This window comes from Melospiza melodia, chromosome 30, assembly GCF_035770615.1.
Source record: "Melospiza melodia melodia isolate bMelMel2 chromosome 30, bMelMel2.pri, whole genome shotgun sequence".
Taxonomy (NCBI): Eukaryota; Metazoa; Chordata; class Aves; order Passeriformes; family Passerellidae; genus Melospiza; species Melospiza melodia.
Genome location: NC_086223.1, coordinates 3,832,810 through 3,859,889, shown reverse-complemented (window position 1 = coordinate 3,859,889; position 27,080 = coordinate 3,832,810). Strand labels below are relative to the sequence as shown.

Sequence of the window (27,080 nt, the reverse complement as noted above, 5' to 3'; positions counted from 1 at the left end):
GTCGTAGTGAGGGGATGGGAGCTGCTTGTGCTGGGAGAGGGCAGGGGAGAGAAGGTCTTGTGCAGAGAGAGAGAGGCTGGAACTTGGCTCAGGTGGCTCCTGGGCTTTGAGCTGGGCACTGAAATGGGGGCCAGGAGGTGCCTTGGCTGCAGGGAGTTTGGGTGCAGTGCTGCTTCTCATATGTCCTCACTTTGTGCTTCTCCCTGCCCGCTGTGCCAGGTGCACCTGTGAGCCCAAACCATGTCCTGCTGCAGGCCCTGTGACCCTTGCTGCCAGCCCTGTGGCCCCTGCCCGCTGGCCAGCAGCTGCACTGAGTGCTGTGTCAGGCAGTGCCAGAGCTCCCACGTTGTCATTGAGCCGCCTGCTGTGCTGGTGACCCTGCCTGGGCCCATCCTCAGCTCCTCCCCACAGAACACCGCCGTGGGATCCTCCACCTCTGCTGCTGTTGGCAACATCCTCAGCTGTGGCGGAGTGCCCATCAGCTCTGGGGGCTTTGACATCTCCTGCATCACCAACTGCTATGGCAGCAGTTGTTGTCGTCCCTGCTAAAGCTGATGGTGACATCCCTGGGCAAGAACCTCCACAACCTCAGAAGTGGAGCTGCACTGAAGATGGATCTTTGGAACAATGGATTTGTGCCCTTGATTTACTGCTCTTTTCTTCCACTCTCTTCCCTTGCCTTCTGTTCCTGTCTGCACCACCCAATGCCAGCCTAGTGGGGCCTGTTTGACCTCCTTCCATCCCTCTGCAGGACCGGCAAATGGACACCCCCACTGTGCACTCATGTCTCCTCCTGATATCCTCTTTCAGCTACCTCCTTCTCCTTCTTAGACTCAATAAATTTTTTTCGCATCTAAATCTGGCCCTCTGTTTCCTCCTTCTCTGTGTGGGAAATCATCTATTCAGCTCAGGGCAAACACTGGAGCTATACATGGGTGGACCCTCCGTGGTGGAGTGCCTTTACTTTGTGCTTTATCTTTTGGAACTCCCAAATACATCCCTGGCTTCTCCCAGATACTGATCATCAGGAGAAGATGATGTCAAATGGTGACAGGAGTGGGAATGGGAATCAGCAGTGCCTGGGGATGGCCCATATCATCCTCTCTTCAAACACCACCCCCACATTAATCTGCTCCTCTTCTTAGTATGCAGACAGCGCTGAATGGTTACACAGGATCAAGTGAGCATGAGGACGGAACCAAAACCAAAACCATCCTCCCTTCATGTTGAAGGCTGCCACTGATTCCTCTTCTGGATTTGGGAGAGAAGAAACCTGCCCCATATTCCTGCATCCACCGCCCAGACACGGTTTACACTTTCTCTCCACATTCCTCACTCGTAGTGACAGCATCAATTTCCCACAGCTCCTGGACCATGGGACAAAGGCCTCTGTGGTCAGTGGACTCCCCCATTCCCACAGAGAAAATAGTACTCTGCCACATCAAAACTTCTCCGTGGGGCAGGAATGAGGACCCTGGGAAAGAGCAGACGGCCCCCAAGGCTGCCTGGAGGTGGCATCCAAGGGGTGGCCTGGGTTTGGCATTGTCTCTGAGAGATGTGGGTGCTGTGGCCCTGTCCAGGCTCCTGCAGAGAAGGAACTGGGGGCTGAGTGTGTGTCAGTGGCTGGCCCTGCTGGGCAGGGAAGGCCCACCAGGCCGTGCAATGGCTGGGCTGAGAGCTCAGCTCAGGCCCAGCTGTGCACACACAGCCAGGGCACTGACACACTGCCAGCCTGGCCAGGGGTGCTCAGAGATGAGCCCAGAGCACAGAGCCCAGCACACGGGCACAGGCACACGGGCAGGGGGGTTGCACACAAGGGCCCTGCCCTGTGCACAACCATCCCCGTGCAGGCCAGAGGCTCTCAGGGGCTGTTCCCAGCAGGGCACAAGCACAGGCATGTGCAGACACTGGCACACACTGTGCCACAGCCACACTGCCACGCACATGATTGTGGGGGAGCACATGGGGCAGAGGCCTGAGGAAAGGGTGGCACTGAGGAGATGATGGGGAGCTCCCAGCCAGAGCAGATTCTGGCAACACCAAGCAGGACACAAGCTCAAGTAGCCCTGCTACGGGAGTCTCATGCACTGTGAAGACCAAGGAGGAATGCAAAACGTTTTACCTCAAAGGCAAGGCATGAAGGAGAGCCGTTGGGTGATGAGCCAAAGACTGGAGGGCTGGGAGCAGATGAGGCACTTCCAGTCAGCAGGAACAGAAAATATTCCCAAGAATGCCTCAGGCAGCCATCAACTGCCTCCTTGTGATCCCTTCTGCACACACTTCATGTTTTATGACCACACTGACACATCCTTGCCCCCAGGAATCATGGAAACTCACATACAAGCACTCAAAAGAATTGTCGGTGAGGGATTGGGAATGAGGTAATCCAGGAAATGCAAAGTTATGGTAGAGGGAAAATCCAACTCATGCCATACCATTCCCAGAGATTTTTTCCATTCGTTTGGGATCATGCAGGAATATCGTCACTGCCTCAGGGCCCACAGCACAAACTGTGGGCCCTGAGGCACAGTGGGACCAAGATAAAAGGCAGCCACACTGGGGGCTCTCTCATCCACTTCTGTCACCTCCTGCTCCTTGGGAACCAGGTGAGTTGGAAGCCCCTGTGTCCTCTCTTCTCTCCAAGGCAGCACTGAGCTTTCTGGCCCTTGTTGCTGCTCCTTGTTCTTCTGGGGCTGTTCTGCACTGGTGCTGGTGTGGGCAGAGGGCAGAGTGTGTGTTCCGGCCAGAGGCTGAGGCTGGCCTGAGGGGCTGATTTTCCTGCAGCTTAGGCAGGAGCAGAGCTGGGCCTGGCTGAGCTGGGAAGGAGGGTGCTGGGCTGAGGCAAAGGATGCCCAGGTTGGGGCTGGCCAGGCTGCAGCTGTGCAGACAGCAGGGGCCTTGTGCTGCTGGGGCTGCCTTGCGGGCTGTGTCTGAGGTGTGCGTGTGCTCTGCTTCCTCCCTGCCCTCTGTGCCAGGTGCAGCGCCAGGCTCCAGACATGTCCTGCTCTGAGAAGTGCCAGCAGTGCCAGCCCTGCGAGCCTTGCTGCCAGCCCTGTGGCCCCTGCCCGCTGGCCAGCAGCTGCACTGAGTGCTGTGTCAGGCAGTGCCAGAGCTCCCACGTTGTCATTCAGCCGCCTGCTGTGCTGGTGACCCTGCCTGGGCCCATCCTCAGCTCCTCCCCACAGAACACCGCCGTGGGATCCTCCACCTCTGCTGCTGTTGGCAGCATCCTCAGCTGTGAGGGAGTGCCCATCAGCTCTGGGGGCTTTGACATCTCCTGCATCACCAACTGCTGTGGTGGCAGCAAGTGCTGTCGTCCCTGCTAAAATGCAGTCGGCAACATCATCAGGCAAGAACCTCCAAGACCTCGGAACATGGTTCTGGAATGAAAATGGAATTCTGGGTTAACTGATTTAAGGCTTTGGACTATTGTCTCCTTCTGGTCCTCCTCTTTTTTTTTATCATGCCTTCCTCTCCTTTCATCACTACCACTCAATGCCTGCCTAGTGGGACCTGCTGTCTTCCTTCCCTTCACAACCCAGGACATCAGACATCCCTGCTGCATCTTAGTTGCTGCTCTTGGATGCCCTCCCTGACCCTCCATATTTGCTTCTTTTGACTCAATAAAGTTCCTTTTGCATTCAAATGCTGGCTCTGATTCCTCCTTCTTTATCTGACATGTCCTCCAGTTTGCTTACTGGAAAAAGGGGGCAGGAAGCTCAGCATTGCAATTCCCGCAGTAAAATTTTATTTTTCCCTTTCCCCTGGACCTGGCAAAGATATCGTCTCTCTGTGAGATGGCAGAGGCATAGAAACACCTTGCCCAGAAAGGGTTTAGATTGCTCAGCCCTGCAAGTGTGCAAGACCAGTCTGGACACAAATTGGATCAAGAGGGGGGTTTAAACTCAACTGGTTTAGTGGGTGGCCAACTATTGAGGAAGGGGGAACAGGAAAGAAATGCTCTTGCAGTTGCCTTCCACCCAAAAACATTTCTAATGAAATCTGCTTGCACAGAGGCATCAGCAGTGGGACAAATGTGCTCAGTGCTGGGCAGTGCTGAGTCCCCTTTGGACACAGCTGGAGCTGACTCAGTCACAGCTGTCTGGAGCCACTGGACTCTTCTCACAGAGCCCATTTCTGCAGCCTTGGTCACAAAGTGTGCCATCATGAGCAACCATGACACAGGTGGAAGCCCTGCTTCCTGGGAAATTGGCAGCCATCACTTCCTGAGGAAAGGAAGCCATAAATTGATTTTCTTTCCCAGTGTACTTGGGAATGCATAATCTTGCACTTTACCTTTGGCAAACTGCTTTCTATCAAGCATCATGGTGTTATCAGTTTGGTTTTATCTTGTCATTCTGCCTGAGAACGGGGATTGACAGAGCAGCTTGATGGGCACCATCCATCCAGCCAAGGGCCACCCAGCACAGCTCGTAGCCCAGCCCAGGGCAAGAGCAGGAACAAGCAGCAGGTACACGCATGGAGTACTGACCAAAGGGAGATGTAATAGAGGGGAAGCAAGACCACAAAGAACACCTTCTGTCCCCTATCCATTCCCAAATTGCGTCAGGAAAACAGGCTGCATGTGAAAACTCATGGGATGTCACAAAGGGATGCGGGAGAGAAGGGCAGGAAAACAGGAAGAATGAGAGTGATGCCCTGAGTGCTTTGCCACAAAGAAACCCACAGGAATGACACAGATTCAGGTCATGTGCCTGCATGGAATGCCACCAGACCATGATCCAAGCATTCTGCCTACTCTGACGTGTTTATATCCCGGAAATTCTTGGATCTCTCATTCCTGGCTGTAAAAGGAGTCTTTAGATAGGAACGCACATGGCAGAAGCCAGGAAATAGAGGCTGCAGTGTAGGAAAGCAGGACTGAATCCCTACCATTAACTGGGATTAGTGCACATTTGACATGAGCTGGTCGGGAAATTATGACTTCCACTAAGGTGCCTGTGGGCCTGAGGCAGGGCAGGACTGCGATAAAAGGCAGCCCGAGTCTCTGCTCTCACATCCACTTCTCTCACCTCCTCCTCCTCTGCAGGAATCAGGTGAGTGCGAAGCCTCTTCTGGTGATGCTCCTGCTGCTTCACGAGCACCTCTTGCCTGGCTGGAGGTCTCAGCTGAGAGGGGCTGTCGTAGTGCAGGGCTGGGAGCTGCTTGTGCTGGGAGAGGGCAGGGGAGAGAAGGTCTTGTGCAGACGGAGGGAGGCTGGGACTTGGCTGAGGTGGCTCCTGGGCTTTGAGCTGGGCACTGCAATGGGGCCCAGGAGGGGCCTTGGCTGCAGAGTGTTTGGGTGCAGTGCTGCTCCTCATGTGTCCTCACTTTGTACTTCTTCCTGTCTTCCATTTTAGGTGCACCTGTGACCGTGAGCCATGTCCTGCTGCAGGCCCTGTGACCCTTGCTGCCAGCCCTGTGGCCCCTGCCCGCTGGCCAGCAGCTGCAATGAGTGCTGTGTCAGGCAGTGCCAGAGCTCCCACGTTGTCATTGAGCCACCTGCTGTGCTGGTGACCCTGCCTGGGCCCATCCTCAGCTCCTCCCCACAGAACACCGCCGTGGGATCCTCCACCTCTGCTGCTGTTGGCAGCATCCTCAGCTGTGGCGGAGTGCCCATCAGCTCTGGGGGCTTTGACATCTCCTGCATCACCAACTGCTATGGCAGCAGTTGTTGTCGTCCCTGCTAAAGCTGCTGGCAACATCCCTGGGCCAGAACCTCCACAACCTCAGAATGTGGAGCTGCACTGAAGATGGATCTTTGGAACAATGGATTTGTGCCCTTGATTTACTGCTCTTTTCTTCCACTCTCTTCCCTTCCCTGCCTTTCCTGTCTGCACCACCCAATGCCAGCCTAGTGTGATCTGTTTGCCTCCCTCTCTGTCTCTGGAGTCCAGGCAAATGGACACCCCCACTGTGTCCCCATGTCTGCTCTTGATATCCTCTTTCAGCTACCTCCTTCTCTTCCTTACAGTTAATAAATATTTTTTGCATCCAAAGCTGGCTCTCTGCTTTGTCCCTCCTTATGCTGGAACACTTCCATTCAGCTCAGTTCAAAAGGTGGAGGAAGCCGTGGGTGGAAACTCCAAAGTGGACTTTACTTTGTGCTTTATCTTTTGGAGCTCCCAAACACCTCCTTGGCTTCCCCCAAATAGTGATCATCATGAGAAGATGATGTCAAATGGTGACAGGGAATGGGAAACAGCAGTGCCTGGGGATATTCCACAACCTTCTCTCTTCAAACACGTCCATTACATTAGTCTTCTGGTCAGCTTCTTAGTTCACAGGCAGTGTTGAATGGTTACACAGGATCAAGTGAGCATGACGACAGAACCAAAACTGAAACCATCCTCACTCCATGTTGAAGGCTGCCACTGTTTCCCCTTCTGGATTTGGGAGATGAGAAACTCCCCCATATTCCACCATCCACCTCCCAGACACAGTTAACAGTTTCTCTCTACATCCCTCATTCTCAGTGACAGTATGCATTTCTCACAGCTCCTGGACTGTGGGGCAAAGGCCTCTGTGGCCAGTGGACTCCCCCATTCCCACAGAGAAAACAGAACCCTGACATATCAACCCTTCTGCATGAGTCAGGAACAAGGACCCTGGGAAACTGCTGAGAGCCCCAAGACTGCCTGGAGGTGGCATGAAAAGGATGTCCTGGTTTTGGGCTTGTCCATGAGAGGTGTGGGTGCTGTGGCCCTGTCCAGGTTCCTGCAGAGAAGGAACTGGGGGCTGAGGGTGTCAGTGGCTGGCACTGGCTGGATCCTCCACCACTGCTGCTGTTGGCAGCATCCTCAGCTCTGACAGGGTTCCCATCAACCCAGGGGGCTTTGACATCTCCTGCATCACCAGCTGCCACGATTGCTGCCGGAGATGCCCATCTTGCTAAAGACTCCCATAAAAGACCAGAGAAGGAGCTCAGATGATGATTCCAGACTCCAAATAAGGATATTGTGGCCATGGCTTTCAGATGGGCTAAACATGTGCCTCCTGTCCTTCAAAGGGAAAGCTCTTCAGAAAGGACCTGCCTGGACACTCTGAAAACATGGTCCATGCCTCCCATTCCTTTCCACTGCTTTCTCCTTTCCCACTTTTTCCTTTTTTATTTTCTGCTTTTTTCAGCCTTGATTCCTATCCTTGATCCTAGACTAGCCTAGGGCAGACTTCCCTCACTTCTGCCTCTGTTGGGGACTGACCTTGGGCTGTCCATGCTGAGTTTTTTACTCTTGCCTCCTCTTCAAAATTTATTTTTCTCTTTAGACTCATTAGAATCTACTGCGTTCCAGCTTCTGGCTGTGTGTGTGTCTTGGGGTGGTTTTACCATGATTAGTCTATTCCCTTACCATCTGCTTCATGCCCCAGATATGGTTGTTTTATCTCTAAGGTGTGTCCCAGGGGATGGAGGAGCATTCAGTTCTTCAGCAGGCTTTTTCAAGCCTCACTCCCCAAGTGTCAGGAGTGCTGGGGAGTCTGACTTTTTTGCTTTGTCTGCTTGGGTTTTTTGTTAGTTTAAGCAGAAGGTTTTTTCCCTTCCTGCTTTATCTGCTATGAAGAGGGGACCAAAACCAGGGATTCACCAGGTTCTCATCTGTTTTCCCAAGAAGCTGTGTGAAACTTCGGAATTGATGTTCCTCCTGAGACAGGAGCCAGTGCCATCTTTCTCCTCACCATGTGGCAAGCTGTTGTGGTTTTTTTTTTCTTTGCCTGGCATTTTAGGTTTTTTTCCTGGTGGGGAGAGGGGAAGGGAGAGGGGAGCAAGGTCTGACAGTTTAATATCTAACATTTATTTACCTTTTCCCATGCAGTGTGGGCAATCTGTTAATAAATGGTTGGGGTTTTCTTCGCTTTCATTCGCTAGCATTCATTTCTTATTTGTGGAAAATGATTGCTGGAACTATTTTTTTAGACTAAACACACATTCCAGAGTGTTTTTCTCCTAAACTTGCCTCTAAACTGGGACAGTGTGCTCCGTTCCTCTCTGGATCCTCATTAAACATGTCCTGCAAGAAAGGGTGCACCACAAGCACAAAAGCCAAATGACAACATTGCCCACTGTCCTCTGAGGGGAACAGTGAGAGAAAGAGATTTGCTTCTGCTGGGACACACAGAAATCAGAAAAATGCTGTGTAAATGAAAAACACTAAAGACATTTCTCATTACCATAATTGTTACAAAAGCACAGAGACCTTAACTAGCTTTCAGACGCACCCAGCTGCTGTCTCAGTCTCCATCTTTTATGGGTCATGGGAAAATAATTTGGAAAAGGTTGTGGGTTAAGGTAAAAACAGTGGAATTACTCATCATTACCATCAGAGGAAAAACCAGGCTTGACTTGGAGAACATTCACCTTATTGTGAGAAACAGGGGGAAAAAAAAGCACTGAAATTACTTTAATCCATCTCCACCTCTTTTTCTTTCTTTTCCTTTGTTCCTGGTTCTTCTATTTCCACCACCCTTAAGCAGCACAGTGGGATGCAGAATGGAGGGTTCCAATTGGAATGCAAGAGTTTCTTTCTGTGCAATCTGCTGGACCTGCATAAGAAAATGAAGCAGGAATTCATCAGTTTGTCCTAAGTCACATTTTCCTGCTCCCAAGGCACAATTTCTAGGCCCTGAGATTCATTTTTTTTTTTTTGAGTGGGGATATAGAAAACCTGGACTAGAGAACCCAAAGAGTTTGACTCAAATCTGTTGACTCCTCCAGAGAAATTCTCCTACATCTCTCAGTGGAGCAATAGAGGTACATGGTGCCTTCAGTTCAAGACATACTTGTAGGAAGATCTCAACCTTTGCCTCAGCACCAGGTTGCTGAGCTGTACAAGTGCATCTTGCACTGGCCCCGACATGAGGAGGCTGTGTCCCCTCTTGGTCACCAGCAACACTGCACCAGAAAGGATTGATTCAGGGATGACAATCTGCCGAGGCCAGAAGGATTTATTGGCCTTTCACCCTGAATATAAAGCAAAAACGGAAGAGTGCAGGAGGTGCAGGCTGTGCTTCAGTTCCCTGGACACTTCTCTGAAAGGCCAAAGGCTGCACAATTGAGCTGTGAATTGGCTCCTTCTATAAGTGCAAGGGGCAGCACTGTGGGGCTCAAGGACACACAAGGGGAGAGTTCCATGGCCATGACCTGCACATGCTCCCAGGAAGAGGGTTCCCGAGCTCAGACAGACACACGAGGGCTTACAGATATTTGCACGGAGCCAAACAATAATCTGCGTGCTCAAATAAGGCCAAGAAGCATCACCAGCTAGGAACTCTGCGGGGGACATAAAATATGTCCCCTTACAAGGGAGTCCTTGGGCACGTGGAAGTGAAGCACAAGAGTGATGCCCATTTCCTGACAACTTGGACAAAAAATAAACCCCCAGGAATGACACAGGTCAATACTACCTGTCTATATGGGATGCCACTGGCCCTTGATCAGAGTCTTCTGCCCGTGATGACGTCTTTCTGCCCTGGAAATCATAGAACCTCTAACACCACAACTCAGAGAAGTAGCAATTCATGTAGGAAAGAATGAGAAATTAGCCAGGAAATGAAAAGGCAGAAGGACAGGAAAACAGGACACAGCCCATACAATTACCTGGAATGGTGCATATTTGACATGACCTGGTCAGAAAATTATTAGTTCTACTAAGTGTTGCTAGGCACAAGGCAGGGCAGGACTGCTATAAAAGGCAGCCCAAGCCTTTGCTCTCTCATCCACTTCTCTCACCTTCTCCTCTTCAGGAATCAGGTGAGTGCAAAGCCACTTCTCCTCCTCCGGCTGCTGCTGCTTCAAGACCAGCTGTTGCCTGGGTGGAGGTCTCAGCTGAGAGGGGCTGCAAGAGCCCAGGGCTGGGAGCTGCTTGTGCTGGGAGAGGACAGGGGAGAGAAGGTCTTGTGCAGACAGAGAGAGGCTGGGACTTGGCTGAGGTGGCTCCTGGGCTTTCAGCTGGGCACTGCAATGGGGGCCAGGAGGTGCCGGCTGCAGGGTGTTTGGGTGCAGTGCTGCTTCTCATGTGTCATCACTTTGTGCTTCTCCCTGCCCTCTGTGTCAGGTGCACCTGTGAGCCCGAGCCATGTCCTGCTGCAGGCCCTGTGACCCTTGCTGCCAGCCCTGTGGCCCCTGCCCGCTGGCCAGCAGCTGCAATGAGTGCTGTGTCAGGCAGTGCCAGAGCTCCCACGTTGTCATTGAGCCGCCTGCTGTGCTGGTGACCCTGCCTGGGCCCATCCTCAGCTCCTCCCCACAGAACACCGCCGTGGGATCCTCCACCTCTGCTGCTGTTGGCAACATCCTCAGCTGTGGCGGAGTGCCCATCAGCTCTGGGGGCTTTGACATCTCCTGCATCACCAACTGCTATGGTGGCAGCAGGTGCCGTCCCTGCTAAACCTGCTGGCAATGTCTTCCGGCAAGAACACCCAAGACTTCAAAGCTTGGTTTTGGGCAGGAAATAGAGCTTCAGAAAATTGTATTTAGAACTTTGGACCATCCCTTCCTTGTGCAATTCTCCTCTCCATTTCTGTCCCTCACTCCCCAAGGCAGCCTAGTCTGGACCTGCCATCCTTCCTACCTCTGCAGGGCGGTGCAAAGAACACTACATGGGAGCTCCATCTTAGTGGCTGCTCCTGGTGCTCTCTGAGAGCCATCTCCTTTTCTTCTCTAAACTTATTAAAATTGTCTTGCATTCAAGTATTTTTGCCTGAGTCGTCTGTTGTTCTGAGGTAACTCCTCCAGTTTGCTCAGTAAAAAGATGGAGCACTCAATGTTTTGGGCTTGCTGTAGTGGAATTTACTTTCTGCCCTTTTCCTTTGGAGCTGATGAAGGATATCCTTGGCTACTTGGCATCCAAATGAGCATCATGGAGACTTTGGCTCCAAAGGAGTAGAGACGGGAATCGTCAATACCTGTGAACAGCCCACAACTCATCTCTTCCTATCATTCCTTCCATGCTTGGCCTAGGGCCTGTGGCCAGCACATCTGGGAACAAGGAGATGAGATCCAAGCCTCACACAGTCCCTCAGCACTCAGCAGGGCCCAGCTGCTGCCCAGACACGCAGGGCTGAGGGTACCACACCTCCGGGCACAGCCTGTAGGGGCGCTGCTGGCTCCCGGCCGGGCAGGGAGCGTGCGATGATTCCCCCATGGCAGCAGAGGGCGCTGTGGTGCGAGCTCGGGGGTCACGTGGTAATGGCGGCTTGGCCTAGATTGGAAGGGATGGAGGAAAGTCTTGGCTTTACAAATTCTGAGGGGCAGCTGATCCCAGTGTCCCAGCTGGACTCTTGGGATCTGTAAGATTGAATGGCAAGAATGAGTAAAAATCCCGTGTTGGCGGATGGTATTTATTTTAAGCTCTGCTGCTGTAGCTGTAACTGCAGGATGTCTCAACAGGAAGTGGGCTGCAATGCACCAAAACCCAGAGTAGCAACAAAGAATCAGCAGGTGGCCAGCATCAGCAGCCTGGCTCCAAGCACTGCACAGACAGGAGAGGTGGAGATTATGAGCATCTGAACATATGGTGAAAAGTCCCTCTTTTACTGAGGTAGAGTGTTAACAAGGTCCCAGTTCAAAGCCTGCTCTTTTAAGCAGCATTTTACCCATGCTTGAAGAACAGCAGCTGGAGATGAAACCATGCAGTGGTGATGAATTCTCCCTATAGCACTGCAGTCTTTCTTGCCTCTGAAAGGTGAGAGAGCGAAAGAGTGCCAGGGGCTGCACCAAACCCCATTTTCCCACTCCAAATATCTCGACAAATCTGGCCTACAGGAGAAACCTACAGATAAGAGATGTGCAGCCAGATGCCCTCCTCCCCTGAGATTGGCTATTCTTATGTCATTCTCAACTACCCAATCATAAATATTTCCTAGCAAATTATGGGGGAAAATTCCTTATGTAAAAGCATCAAACAAAAAGATTCTAACCCTCAACAGGGAAGGGAGCAATACTCAGATATCCTATGTGGGTAGATCCAAATGCCATATATCTCAAAGCAGAGCAACACCTGAATCTGGGGTCCTTTGGTCTAAGAACCATTTGTGGGGGGGATCAGCCCAGCTCCACAAGCAACAGGTTGCTGAGATGTAAAGGTGCATCTGGCAAATGCCTGGACAGGAGTAACTTGTGTCCCACCCTGGCCATCAGCAAAGTTCCACCAGAAGGGGATCCACTGAATGATAAAAATCTGCAGAAGTGGGCAGGCTGCCTTGGTGTCTCTCCCTCCCAATAAAACAAGAAATGGAGAGTGCAGGAGACAGAAGCTGATTTCAGTGCTAGTTCTCGGCAAGATTCAAGCCATGACCATTCAGCTGTGGATTCCATACAAAGTGCTATTCGTGATGGAAAAGGAAACATTTCTCTCTGAGATCATGAACACTGCAGAGAAGAGTCCTGCTGCTCTGATCTGCACATGCCCTCAGGAGGGTAACACAAGCACAGAATAAGGCACAACTGCTCAAAGAAACCTGTCTGGAATAATGCAATGATCTGCATGTTCCTAGAGAGTCAGCAAAGAGTCAAAAATGGACAGAAAAACTGTGCAGCTCTAGGAACTGTGCAGATGAGATACTGGGGACATGTGTGGCAAAAAATTACTCACATATCCTTGAGAAGGATCAGGCCCTAGACAACTCCTGGTATTTCCAGGGGACTCACAGAGAGGGCATAGAAAGACCATGAGACAAATGAGACCAACAAAATTTTTCTCCGAGCACTCTTCGAGTAGAAACAGGGTCCAACCCTCGCAGCAGATGCAGACCTGTGTGCAACAGGGAGTGACCATCACAGAGAGATGGGAAAAGCAAAAAAAAATGATGTGTCATGACCACTCACATGGCAGTTCTTGGGCATGTGGGCAAGGAGGACGAGACTGACGCCCAATTCCTGACAATTTGGAAAAAACCAAACCCACAGGAATGACACAGGTGAACATATTTTTCCACAGTGGATGCTGCCAAGTGACGGTATGAGCATGCCAAATGCACCCAGCATTGGTTTTGCCGAGGAAACCCTTGAATGTCTCATTCCAGCACTCAGAGAAATGACCCTTCATGTAGGAAAGCACAGAGAATTAGCCAGGAAATGAAAAGGCAGCAGTACAGGAAACCAGGACACAGCCCCTACCATTAACTGGGATGGTGCACATTTGACAGGTACTGGTTAGAAAATTACGGCTTCCACAAAGTTGCCTCTGGGCCTGAGGCAGGTCAGGACTGCTATAAAAGGCAGCCCAAGTCTCTGCTCTCTCATCCACTTCTCTCACCTCCTCCTCCTCTTCAGGAATCAGGTGAGTGGGAAGCCTCTTCTCCTCTGCCTGCTGCTGCTGCTTCAAGACCAGCTGTTGCCTGGGTGGAGGTCTCAGCTGAGAGGAGCTACAAGAGCGCAGGGCTGTTGCAAGGCTTGTGCTGGGAGAGGGCAGGGGAGAGAAGGTCTTGTGCAGACAGAGAGAGGCTGGGACTTGGCTCAGGTGGCTCCTGGGCTTTGAGCTGGGCACTGCAATGGGGGCCAGGGGGTGCCTTAGCTGCAGGGTGTTTTAGTGCAGTGCTGCTTCTCATGTATCCTCACTTTGTGTTTCTCCCTTCCTTCCATCCTAGGTGCACCTGCGACCTCGAGCCATGTCCTGCTGCAAGCCCTGTGACCCTTGCTGCCAGCCCTGTGGCCCCTGCCCGCTGGCCAGCAGCTGCAATGAGTGCTGTGTCAGGCAGTGCCAGAGCTCTCACGTTGTCATTGAGCCGCCTGCTGTGCTGGTGACCCTGCCTGGGCCCATCCTCAGCTCCTCCCCACAGAACACCGCCGTGGGATCCTCCACCTCTGCTGCTGTTGGCAACATCCTCAGCTGTGGTGGAGTGCCCATCAGCTCTGGGGGCTTTGACATCTCCTGCATCACCAACTGCTATGGTGGCAGCAGATGCCGTCCCTGCTAAACCTGCTGGCAATGTCTTCCGGCAAGAACACCCAAGACTTCAAAGCTTGGATTTGGGCAGGAAATAGTGATTCAGAAAATTTTATTTGTAGCTTTGGACCATCCCTTCCTTGTTTTACTCTCGTCTCCATTTCTGTCCCTCACTCCCCAAGGCAGTCTAGTCTGAACCTACCATTCTTCCTACCTCTGCAGAGCAGTGCAAAGAACACCACATGGGAGTTCCATCTTAGTAGCTTCTCCTGGTGCTCTCTGAGAGCCATCTCCTTTTCTTCTGTAAACTTATTAAAATTGTCTTGCATTCAAGCCTTTGTGTCTGAGTCATCTGTCGTTCTGCGGCAACTTTTCCATTCTCCTCAGGAAAAAGATGCAGGACGCAATGTTTGGGGCTCGCTGGAGCGGATTTTAATTTGATGTCCTTCTCCCTTGGAGCTGATGAAGAACATGCCTGGCTACTTGGCAGCCAAAGGGTATCATGGAGAATTTGGCTCCAAAGGAGTGGGGATGGGAAATAACAGTGCCTGGGGACATCCCGCAACTCATCTCTTCCTATCCTTCCTTCATTGCCTGGCCTTGGGTCTATAGCCAGCACATCTGGGAACAAGGAGATGAGATCCAAGTCTCACACAGTCCCTCAGCACTCGGCAGGGCCCAGCTGCTGCCCAGACACGCAGGGGTGATGGGATCGCACCTCCGGGCACAGCCAGCAGGGTCGCTGCTGGCTCCTGGCCACTCAGGGCGCGTGCGATGATTCCCCCATGGCAGCAGAGGGCACCGTGGTGCGAGATTGGCGATCAAGTGGTAATGGCGGCTTGGCCGAGATTGGAAGGGATGGAAGAAAGACTTTGGCTTGCGAAGCCCGAGGGGCAGATGATTCAGTGCCCCAGCTGGACTCTCAGGAGGAACAAGTTGGAAAAGCAGGAACCAGCTAAAATCTTGGGGTTGTGGATGAGAATTATCAGAAGCTCAGCAGCTTTTATTGGAACTTCAGGATGTCTCAGCAAGCAGGAGCTGTGGGATTACAGTCCAGTAAAACCCAGAGCAGTGCCAAAGAAGCAGCAGGGGCCCAGCTGTGGCAGCCTGGCTCCAAGCAGAGCAAGGAAAGGTGAGGTAAGGATTCCAAGCACCTGGACATATGGTAAAAAGTCCCCCTTTTAGTGATGTAGAGTGTTAACAAGGTCCCAGTGCAACACCTGCTCTTACAAGCAGAGCTTCCCTCACAGTAGAAAAAAGGCAGCAGGAGACAAAACACAAAAGGGGCGACAAATTCTCCCCACTGTGCTGCGCTCTCACCTCAGAAAACAGAGAGAGAAATAGAGCCAGGGGCTGCACCCAACCCCATTTTCCCGCTCCAAATAGATCTTGGCATCTCTGGCCTCCAGGAGAAACCCTCAGATATGAGCCATGCAGGCAGATACCCACCTCCCCTGAGCTTGGCTACTTCTTTTGTCATTCTCAACTACCCAGACCTTAATCTTTCCTAGCAAATTATGGGACAAAATTCCTGGAGGAAAAAGCATCACACAAAGAGATTCTGACCCTCAACAGCACTAAAGGGAAGGGAACAGCACTCAGCTATGCTATGTAGGTAGATCCAACTGCCATATATCTCACAGCAGAGCAACACCTGTATATAGGTTCCTTTGCTCCAAGAACGATTTGCAGGGTGGTCTCGGCCATACTCAGTCTGCACCACGCTGCTGAGATGTAGAGGTGCATCTGGCATGTGCCTGGACAGGAAGAACTTGTGTCCTACCTTGCCACCAGCAACATTCCACCAGAAGGGGATCCACTGAATGATAACAACCTGCAGAAGTGGGCAGGCTGCCTTGCTGTTTCTCCCTCTCAATAAAAGAAGAAATGGAGAGTGCAGGAGGCAGAAGCTGATTTCAGTGCTAGTTCTCTGCCAGCTTTAAGCCGTGATCATTTAGCTGTAGATTCCACACAAAATGCCACTCCTGATGGCAAAGGAGACGTGTGTTGCTGAGATCCTGAATGCTCCTGTGAAGAATCCTGCTGCTCTGACCTGCACATGCCCTCGGGAGGGTCACCCAAGAACAGAATGCGGTCTGTCTGTACAAACACTTCAGCATAGAATGATGCAAAGATCTGTATGGTCCCAAAGAGTCAGCAAAAAGTCAGGAATAGCCAGAAAAGACGTGCAGTTCTGGGAACTCCGCTGAGGAGATACAGGGGACAAGCTTAGCAGAACACTACTCAGTTGTCCTGGACCAAGATCAGGCGCCAGACAACTCCTGATATTGCCAGAGGACCCACAGAGAGGGCACAGAAAGCTGACGAGCCAAATGAGACCAACACAATTTTTCCCTGAGCACTCTTTGAGTAGCAACAGGGTCCAACCCTCCCAGCAGATGCAGAACTGTGTGCAAAAGTAAGTGACCAACATGCAGAGATGGGAAAAGCAACAGAAAATGATGTCTCATGAGCCTTCACATGGCAGTCCTTGGGCATGTGGGCAAGGAGCACAAGACTGACGCCCATTTGCTGACATCCTGAACAAAACCAAACCCACAGGAATGACACAGGTGAACATATTTGTCCACAGAGGACGCTGCCAAGTGATGGTCTGAGCATTCCAAATGCACCCAGCATTGGTTTTGCCCAGGAAATCCTTGAATCCCTCATCCCGACACTTAGAGAAATGACTCTTCATGTAGGAAAGCACAGAGAATTAGCCGGGAAATGAAAAGGCAGCAGTGCAGGAAATCAGGACAGAATCCCTAACATTAACTGGGATGGTTCATATTTGACAGGTACTGGTCAGAAAATTACGGCTTCCACAAAGTTACCTCTGGGCCTGAGGCAGGTCAGGACTGCTATAAAAGGCAGCCCAAGTCTCTGCTCTCTCATCCACTTCTCTCACCTCCTCTTCAGGAATCAGGTGAGTGGGAAGCCTCCTCTGCAGCTGCTGCTGCTGTTTCAAGGCAAGATCTTGCCTGGCTGGAGGTCTCAGCTAAGATGGGCCACAAGAGCGCAGGGCTGGGAGCAGCTTGTGCTGGGAGAGGGCAAGGGAGAGAAGGTCTTGTGCAGACAGAGAGAGGCTGGGACTTGGCTCACGTGGCTCCTGGACTTTGAGCTGGGCACTGCAATGGGGGCCAGGAGGTGCCTTGGCTGCAGGGTGTTTGGGTGCAGTGCTACTTCTCATGTGTCCTCACTTTCTCCTTCTCCCTTCCTTCCATTCTAGGTGCACCTGTGAGCCCGAGTCATGTCCTGCTGCAAGCCCTGTGACCCTTGCTGCCAGCCCTGTGGCCCCTGCCCGCTGGCCAGCAGCTGCAATGAGTGCTGTGTCAGGCAGTGCCAGAGCTCCCACGTTGTCATTGAGCCGCCTGCTGTGCTGGTGACCCTGCCTGGGCCCATCCTCAGCTCCTCCCCACAGAACACCGCCGTGGGATCCTCCACCTCTGCTGCTGTTGGCAACATCCTCAGCTGTGGCGGAGTGCCCATCAGCTCTGGGGGCTTTGACATCTCCTGCATCACCAACTGCTATGGTGGCAGCAGATGCCGTCCCTGCTAAACCTGCTGGCAATGTCTTTCCGGCATGAACACCCAAGACTTCAGGGCTTGGTATTGGGCAGGAAATAGAGCTTCAGAAAATTGTATTTAGAGCTTTGGACCATCCCTTCCTTGTGCAATTCTCTTCTCCTTTTCAGTCCTTCACTCCCCAAGGCAGTCTAGTCTGGACCTGCCATCCTTCCTACCTCTGCAGAGCAGTGCAAAGAACACCACATGGGACCTCCATCTTAGTGGCTGCTCCTGGTGCTCTCTGTGAGCCCTTTTCTTCTGTAAACTTATTAAAGCTATATTGCATTCAAGCCTTTGTGTCTGAGTCGTCTGTTGTTCCTGGGCACCTCCTCCAGTTTGCACAGGAAAAAGATCAAGAGAACAATTTTTGGGGGCAGCTGGAGAGGATTTTATATTGTGCCCCTTTCTCTTGGAGCTGATAAAGTGCATCCCTGGTTACTGGGCAGCCCAAGGCCATCATGAAGGCTTTGGCTCTATAGGAGTGGGGATGGGAAGCAAAAACGCTAGAAGACAGCCCAAAACTCATCTCTTCCCATCCTTCCTTTATTGCTTGGCCTAGGGTGTGTAGCCAGAACATCTGGGAACAAGAAGATGAGATCCAAACCTCACACAGTCCCTCAGCACTCGACAGGGCCCAGCTGCTGCCCAGACTCGCTGGGCTGACGGGATCGCACCTCCAGGCACAGCCAGTAGGGGCGCTGCTGGCTCGCAGCCGGGCAGGGAGCGTGCGATGATTCCCCCATGGCAGCAGAGGGCACTGTGGTTCGAGCTCGGGGGCCATGTGGCAATGGCAGCTAGACAGAGATGGGAAAGGATTGAAGAAAGGCTTGGCTTTACAAATCTCGAGGGGCAGCTGATCCGGCTGCCCCAGCTAGACTCTCAGGACCAGCAAGCTTTAACGGCAGGAATGCGTAAAAATCCTGAGCTGGTGGGTGAGATCTATCAGAATCTTTGAAGCCGTAGCTGGAACTGAGGGATGTCTCAGCAGGTAGGGAGCTACAGTGCAGCAAAGCTCAGAGTAGTGCAGAAAAAGCCACAGAGGCCCAACAGTGTCAGCCCAATTCCAAGCATTGCAAGGGAAGATGAGGTCTGCATTCCGAGCAACTGAACACATGGTGAAAAATCCCTTTCATTGAGGTAGAGTGTTAACAAGGTCCAAGGGCAATGACTGCTCTTACAAACAGAGCTCCACTCACTGTAGAAGGAAGGTCGCTGGAGATAGAACCCCACAATGGTGATAAATGCTCTTCACAGGACTATAGTCTCTCTCCCCTCCATTAGTGGAGAAAGAAAGAGAGCCAGGGGCTGCACCTAACTACTTTTTCCAACATCCAACTGTCTGAGCATCTCTGGCCACCAGTAGAAACCCGCAGATATGAGAAGTGCAACCAGATGACATCTTTCCCTGAGCTGGGCCACTTCTTTTCTCTTTCTTACGAACACAGTCATTAATATTTCCCAGTAAATTATGGTGCAAAATTCCTTAAGCAAGTAGCATCAAAAAGAATAAGTCTGATCCTCAAGAGCCTCTAAAGGGGAGGGAACAGGCACTCAGGTATGCTATGTTGTTATATCTCACAGCAGAGCAACACCTGAATATGTGTTCCTTTGGTTCCAGGAACATTTCCTGGGGGATCTCATGGTTGTTCAGTCAGCACCATCTGCTAAAATGTAGAAGTGCATCTGCCATTTGCCTTGACAGGAGGAACCTGTGTCCCACCCTGGACACCTGCAACATTCCACCAGAAGGGGATCAGCTAAATGATAACAACCTGCAGAAGTGGACAGGCTGCCTTGGTGTTTCTCCCTCTGCAAAAAAGAAGAAATGGGGAGTGCAGGAGTCCAAAGATGATTTCAGTGCTAGATCTCTGCCAGCTTGAACCATGACCATTTACCTGTAGATTCCATACGAAGTGCCATTCCTGATGGCAAAGGAACATGTTTCTATCTGAGATCATGAACACTGCAGGGAAGAGTCCTGTTGCTCTGACCTGTACATGACCTCAGGAGGGTCACCCAACTACAGGAGGATACACATGTGCTTAAACACAGCAGCATGGAATAATGCAAAGATCTGTATGGTCCGAGAGAGTCAGCAAAGAGTCAGGAACAGACAGAAAAAATGTGCAGATCAGGAAACTCTGCAGATGAGATACTGGGGACAAGTGTGGTAGAAAATTACTCAGTTATCCTTGACAAGGATCAGGCCACACGAAACTCCTGGTATTTCAAGGGGACCCAGAGAGATTGAACAAAATGACCAATAGCCAAAAGAGGCCAATACAATTTTTCTCTGAGCAATGTTTGACTAGCAACATCGTCCAACCCTCCCAGTAGATGCAGACCGGTGTGCAACAGTGAGTGACCATCACAGAGAGATAGGAAAAGAAACAGAAAACGATGTGTCATGAGCCCTCACATGGCAGTCCTTGGGCATGTGGGCAAGGAGTATGAGACTGACGCCCAGTTCCTGACAACTTGAACAAAACCAAACCCACAGGAATGACACAGGTGAACATATTTGTCCACAGAGGATGCTGCCAAGTGATGGTATGAGCATGTCAAATGCACCCAGCATTGGTTTTGCCCAGGAAATCCTTGAATCTCTAATTCGAGCATTTAGAGAAATGACCCTTCATTTAGGAAAGCAGAGAGAATTAGCCAGGAAATGAAAAGGCAGCAGTGCAGGAAATCAGGACACAGCCCCTACCATTAACTGGGATGGTTCATATTTGACAGGTACTGGTCAGAAAATTATGATTCAACAAAGGTGCCTCTGGGCCTGAGGCAGGTCAGGACTGCTATAAAAGGCAGCCCAAGTCTCTGCTCTCACATCCATTTCTCTCACCTCCTCCTCCTCTTCAGGAATCAGGTGAGTGGGAAGCCTCTTCTCTTCCTCCTGGTGCTGCTACTTCAAGAGCAGCTCTTGTCGGAGACCTGTGGGTTTCAGCTGAGATAGGCTGATGCAAGGCTGGGAGCTGCTTGTGCTGGGAGAGGGCACGGGAGAGAAGGTCTTGTGCAGACAGAGAGAGGCTGGGACTTGGCTCAGGTGGCTCCTGGGCTTTCAGCTGGGCACTGCAATGGGGGCCAGAAGGTGCCTTGGCTTCAGGGTGTTTGGGTGTAGTGCTACTTCTCATGTGTCCTCACTTTGTGCTTCTCCCTTTCCTACCATCCTAGGTGCACCTGTGACCGTGAGCCATGTCCTGCTGCAAGCCCTGTGACCCTTGCTGCCAGCCCTGTGGCCCCTGCCCGCTGGCCAGCAGCTGCAATGAGTGCTGTGTCAGGCAGTGCCAGAGCTCCCACGTTGTCATTGAGCCGCCTGCTGTGCTGGTGACCCTGCCTGGGCCCATCCTCAGCTCCTCCCCACAGAACACCGCCGTGGGATCCTCCACCTCTGCTGCTGTTGGCAACATCCTCAGCTGTGGCGGAGTGCCCATCAGCTCTGGGGGCTTTGACATCTCCTGCATCACCAACTGCTATGGTGGCAGCAGATGCCGTCCCTGCTAAACCTGCTGGCAATGTCTTCCGGCATGAACACCCAAGATTTCAAGGCTTGGTATTGGGCAGGAAATAGAGCTTCAGAAAATTGTATTTAGAGCTTTGGACCATCCCTTCCTTGTGCAATTCTCTTCTCCTTTTCAGTCCTTCACTCCCCAAGGCAGTCTAGTCTGGACCTGCCATCCTTCCTACCTCTGCAGAGCAGTGCAAAGAACACCACATGGGACCTCCATCTTAGTGGCTGCTCCTGGTGCTCTCTGTGAGCCCTTTTCTTCTGTAAACTTATTAAAACTATATTGCATTCAAGCCTTTGTGTCTGAGTCGTCTGTTGTTCCTGGGCACCTCCTCCAGTTTGCCCAATAAGAAGGGGGGAGAATGCAGTGTTTGGGGCTCTCTAGAGAGGAAATTTTTTTGGTGCCCTTTTCTCTTGGGGCTGATGGAGAACATCCCTGGCTACTCAGCATCCAAAGGTCATCATGGTGACGTTGGCCCCAAAGGAGTGGGAATGGAAAACAACACCACCAAGGGACAGCCCACAGCTCATCTCTTCCCATCCTTCCTTCTTTGCCTCGCCTAAGGCCTGTGGCAGCCATTCCTGGGGACAAGGAGATGAGATCCAAACCTCACACAGTCCCTCAGCACTCAGCAGGGCGCAGCTGCTGCCCGGATACGCAGGGCTGAGGGGACGGCACCTCCGGGCACAGCCAGCAGGGGCGCTGCTGGCTCCTGGCCGCGCAGGGCGTGTGCAATGATTCCCCCATGGCAGCAGAGGGCGCTGTAGCGCAAGCTCGGGGGTCATGCGGCAATGGTGGTGTGACTGAGATGGGAAAGGATGGAAGAAATGCCTTGCTTTAAAAAACCTGAGGGGCAGCTGATCCTGGTGCCCCATCAGGACTCTCAGGAGCAGCAAGCTAGAAGAGCAGGAAAGAGTAAAATCCTGCGGTAGTGGACAAGATCTATCAGAAGCTCTGCAGCTGTAGCTGGAACTGGAGGAGTTCCTAGCAGGCCAGGGCTACAGTGCACCAAAACCCAGAGCATTGCTGAAGAAGAAACATGGGCCCAACAGTGGCAGCCGAGCTCCAAACAAAGCAAGGAAAGCTCAAGTGGGGATCTCAAGCATCTGAACATATGGTGAAAAGTCCCTCTTTTAGTGACATAGAGTATTAAACAGGTCCCAGTGCAACGGCTGCTCTTACAAGCAGAGCTCCACTCGCAGAAGGAGAAAGGCAGCAGGAGAGGGAAACCCGCAGTTCTGACAAATGCTCCGCACAGCGCTATGGTCCCTTTGCCCACTGAAAACAGACAGACACTAAGGGGCTGCACGCACTCCCATTTTCACAGTCGTAATATCTCGACATCTCTGGCCTCCAGGACAAACCCTAGATAAGAGAAATCCAGCCAGATACCCATCACCCCTGAGCTTGGCCACTTCTTTCCTCTTTCTTAAGCACCCAGTCATTATTGTTTCCTAGCAAATTTTGGGATAAAATTCCCAGAGGAAAAAAAATCAAACAAAAAGATTATAACCATCAACAGCTTCTAAAAGGAAGGGAGGAGCACTCAGCTATGCTATGTGGTAGATCCAACTGACCTAAATCTCACAGCAGAGCAACAGCTGAATATGGGTTCCTTTGGTCCAAGAACAATTTCCTGGGGGGTCTCAGTCATACTCAGTCAGCACCAGGTTGCTGAGATGTAGAAGTGCATCTACCATTTGCCTGGACAGGAGAAACCTGTGTCCCACCCTGGACACCAGCATTGCTGGACACCAGCAATGTTCCACCAGAAGGGGATCCACTGAATGATAACAACCTGCAGAAGTGGGCAGACTGCCTTGGTGTTTCTCCCTCTCCAGAAAACAAGAAACAGAGAGTGCAGGAGACAGAAGCTGATTTCAGTGCTAGTTCTCTGACAGCTTCAAGCTGTGACCATTTCTCTGTAGATTCCATACAAAGTGATATTAGTGATGGCAAAGGAAACATCTTTCTCTCTGAGATCACGAACACTCCAGGGAAGAGTCCTGTTGCTCTGACTTGCACATGCCCTAAGGACGGTCACCCATGCACAGAATGATGCACATATGCTCAAACACACTTCAAACACACCAGCATGTAATAATGCAAAGATCTGTATGCACACACAGAGTCAGCAAAGACTCGGGAATAGACAGAAAAAGTGTGCAGTTCTGGGAACTCTGCCGAGGAGATACTGGGGACAAGAGTGGCAGAAAATTACTCAGGTATCCTTGTCAAGGTTCAGGCCCCCGACAACTCCTGATATTACCAGAGGACCCACAGAGAGTGCACAGAAAGATGATGAGTCAAAGAAAGGACACCTAAGTTTTCCCTGGGCACTGTTTGACTAGCAACAGGGTCCAACCCTCCCAGCAGATACAGTCCTGTGTGCAACAGGGAATGATCATCATGGAGAGATGGGAAAAGGAACTGAAAATTATGTGTCATGACCCCTCTCACATGGCAGTCCTTGGGCATGTGGGCAAGAAGCACGAGACTGACGCCCAGTTCCTGACAATTTGGACAAAACCAAACCCACAGGAATGACACAGGTAAACATATTTTTCTGCAGAGAATGCTGCCAGCTGATGGCCTGAGCATTCCAACTGCACCCAGCATTGGTTTTGCCCAGGAAATCCTTGAATCTCTCATCCCAGCCCACAGAGAAATGACCCTTCATGTAGGAAAGCACAGAGAATTAGCCAGGAAATGAAAAGGCAGCAGTGCAGGAAACCAGGACTGAATCCCTAACATTAACTGGGATTGGTGCACGTTTGACATGAGCTGGCCAGAAAATTGTGGCTTCCACTAAGGAGCCTCTGGGCCTGAGGCTGGGCAGGACTGCTATAAAAGGCAGCCCAAATCTCTGCCCTCTCATCCACTTCTCTAGACTCCTCTACAGGAATCAGGTGAGTGTCAAGCCTCTTCTCTTCTTCCTCCTCTGGCTACTGCTTCAAGAGCAGCTCTTGCCTGAGACCTTTGGGTTTCAGCTGACAGGGCTGGTGCAAGCCGGGGAGCGGCTTTTGCTGCAAAAAGGCAGGGGAGAGAAGGTCTTGTGCAGACAGAGAGAGGCTGAGACTTGGCTCAGGTGGCTCCTGGGCTTTCAGCTGGGCACTGCATTGGAGGCCAGGAGGTGCCTTGGCTGCAGGGTGTTTGGGTGCAGTGCAGCTTCTCATATGTCCTCACTTTGTGCTTCTCCCTTTCCTTCCATCCTAGGTGCACCTGTGACCGTGAGCCATGTCCTGCTGCAAGCCCTGTGACCCTTGCTGCCAGCCCTGTGGCCCCTGCCCGCTGGCCAGCAGCTGCAATGAGTGCTGTGTCAGGCAGTGCCAGAGCTCCCACGTTGTCATTGAGCCGCCTGCTGTGCTGGTGACCCTGCCTGGGCCCATCCTCAGCTCCTCCCCACAGAACACCGCCGTGGGATCCTCCACCTCTGCTGCTGTTGGCAACATCCTCAGCTGTGGTGGAGTGCCCATCAGCTCTGGGGGCTTTGACATCTCCTGCATCACCAACTGCTATGGTGGCAGCAGATGCCGTCCCTGCTAAACCTGCTGGCAATGTCTTCCGACATGAACACCCAAGACTTCAAAGTATGGTTTTGGGCAGGAAATAGAGCTTCAGAAAATTCTATTTAGAACATCAGACCACTCCTTCCTTATTCCATTCTCCTCTCCATTTCAGTCCCTCACTCTCCAAGGCAGTCTAGTGTGGACCTGCCACGATTCCTTCATATGCAGAGCAGTGCAAAGAACACCACATGGCAGCTCCATCTTAGTGGCTGTTCCTGGTGCTCTCTGACAGCCATCTCCTTTTCTTCTTTCAACTTAATAAAACTGTATTGCATTCAAGCCTTTGTGTCTGAGTTGTGTGTTGTTCTGGGACATCTCCTCCATTTTGCTCAGGAAAAAGGTGGAGAAAGTAATGTTTGGGGCTCGCTTCAGTGGATTTTCTTTTTGCCCTTTTCATTGGAGCTGATGGAGAACATCCCTGTCTACTTGACAGCCAAAGGCCATCATGAAGGTTTTGGCTTAATAGGAGTGGGGATGGGAAACAAAAACGCAAGGGGACAGTCCACAACTCATCTCTTCCTATCCTTCCTTCATTGCTTGGCCTGGGGACCTGTGGCCAGCACTCTGGAGAACAAGGAGATGAGACCCAAACCTCACACAGTCCCTCAGCACTCGGCAGGGCCCAGCCACAGCCCAGACACGCAGGGCTGAGGGGACCACACCTCTGGGCACAGCCAGCAGGGGCGCTGCTGGCCCCTGGCCATGCAGGGCGCATGTGATGATTCCCCCATGGCAACGGAGGGCGCTGTGGTGTGAGCGATGGGGCCATGCGGTAATGGCAGCTTGACCGAGACGGGCAGGGATGGAAGAAAGGCTTTGGTTTACAATCCTAAAGGGCAGCTGATCCCAGTGTCCCATATGGACCCTGGGGGGCAGAAAGCTGGAATGGCAGGAACGAGCAAATATTCCAGGGTAGTGGATGAGATTTATCTGGATCTCTGCAGCTGTGGCTGGAACTGTGGGATGTCTCAGCAGGCAGGGGCTGCATAGCTACATTGTAGCAAAATCCAGAGCAGTGCTGAAGAAGCAGCAGGGGTCCTTCAGTGGAGTCCTGACCCTAACATTGCAAGGAAAGGTGGGGTACGGGATTCTGAGCACCTGGACATATGGATATAAGGTGAAAAGTCCCTCTTTTACTGAGGTAGAGTGTTAACAAGGTTCCAAATCAATGCCTGCTCCTATGAGCAGAGCTCCACGCACAGTAAAAGAAAGGCAGCAGGAGACAGAACCCTACAGTGGTGATGAATTCTCCCCACAACTCTGCATTGTCTCTCCCTTACAAAAGCTGAGAGACAAATAGAGCCAGGGGCTGCAACCAAGCCCGTCTTGCCAGTCCAAATGTCTCAGCATCTCTGGCCAAAGGAGAAACCCTCAGATAAGAGAAGTGCATCCTAATGCCCTTCTCACCTGAACTTCGCCATTTCTTTTCTCTTTCTATAGTACCCAGTCATTAATGTTTCCTAGAAAATTTTGGGATAAAATTCCTTGAGGGAAAAGAATCAAAAAAAAGTTGAGCACCATCAACAGCTTTTAAAGGGAAGGGAGCAGCACCACCCTATGCTAAGTGGGTAGATCCAACTGTCCTATAACTCACAGTAGAGAAACACCTGAATATGGGTTCCTTTCATCCAAGAAAAATTTCCTAGGCAGTCTTAGCCCAGCTAGGTCTGCGCCGGGATGCTGACATGTAGAAATGCATCTGGCATTGGCCTGGACAGGAGGACCCTGTGTCCCACCCTGGCCACCTGCAACGTTCTACCAGAAGGGGATCCACTAAATGATAACCTGCAGAAGTGGGCAGGCTGTCTTGGTGTTTCTCCCTCTCCAGAAAACAAGAAATGGAGAGTGCAGGAAGCAGAAGATGATTTCAGTGCTAGTTCTCTGCCAGCTGGAAGCCATGCCCATTCAGCTGTAGATTCCATACTAAGAGCCATTCCTGATGGCAAAGGATCTCTATCTGAGATCATGAACACTCCAGGGAAGAGTCCTGCTGCGCTGACCTGCACATGCCCTCAGGACGGTCACCCAAGCACAGAAAAATGTACGTGTGCTCAAACACACCAGCCTGGAATAATGCAAAGATCTGTATGGTCCCAGAGAGTCAGCAAAGACTCAGGAACAGCCAGAAAAAATGTGCAGTTCTGGGAACACCTCTGAGGAGATACCGGGGACAGGTGTGGCAGAAAATTACTCAGGTCTCCTTGAGAAGGATCAGGCCCTAGACAACTCCTGGTAATTTCAGCGAACTCCCAGCAATTACACAGAAAAACCATGAGCCAAATGAGGACAACCATGAGCCAAAATTTTTCTCTGTGTACTGTTTGAATAGCAAGAGAGTCCATCCCTAGCAGCAGATGCAGAGTTCTGGGCAACAGTGAGTGACCATCATGGAGAGATTGGAAAAAGAAAATGATCTGTCATGTCTCCTCACACGGCATTCCTTGGGTATGTGGGTAAGAAGCATGAGACGGACGCCCATTTCCTGACAACCTGGACTAAACAAACCCACAGGAATGACAAAGGTGAACACATATTTCTGCAGAGGATACTGC

The 27,080-nt window shown here is 51.5% G+C and overlaps 5 pseudogenes; all 5 read left to right on the top strand.

Annotated features, from left to right (window-relative positions):
• Positions 1-4,921: 4,921 nt before the first annotated feature.
• LOC134430902 (feather keratin Cos2-2-like) lies at positions 4,922-5,999 on the top strand (annotated as a pseudogene).
• Positions 6,000-9,613: 3,614 nt separating this feature from the next.
• On the top strand, positions 9,614-10,379 carry LOC134430901 (feather keratin Cos2-2-like; annotated as a pseudogene).
• Positions 10,380-11,122: 743 nt separating this feature from the next.
• Positions 11,123-13,908, top strand: LOC134430821 (feather keratin Cos2-2-like; annotated as a pseudogene).
• A 988-nt stretch (positions 13,909-14,896) lies between these two features.
• Positions 14,897-17,439, top strand: LOC134430820 (feather keratin Cos2-2-like; annotated as a pseudogene).
• A 6,287-nt stretch (positions 17,440-23,726) lies between these two features.
• Positions 23,727-24,505, top strand: LOC134430819 (feather keratin Cos2-2-like; annotated as a pseudogene).
• Positions 24,506-27,080: the final 2,575 nt, after the last annotated feature.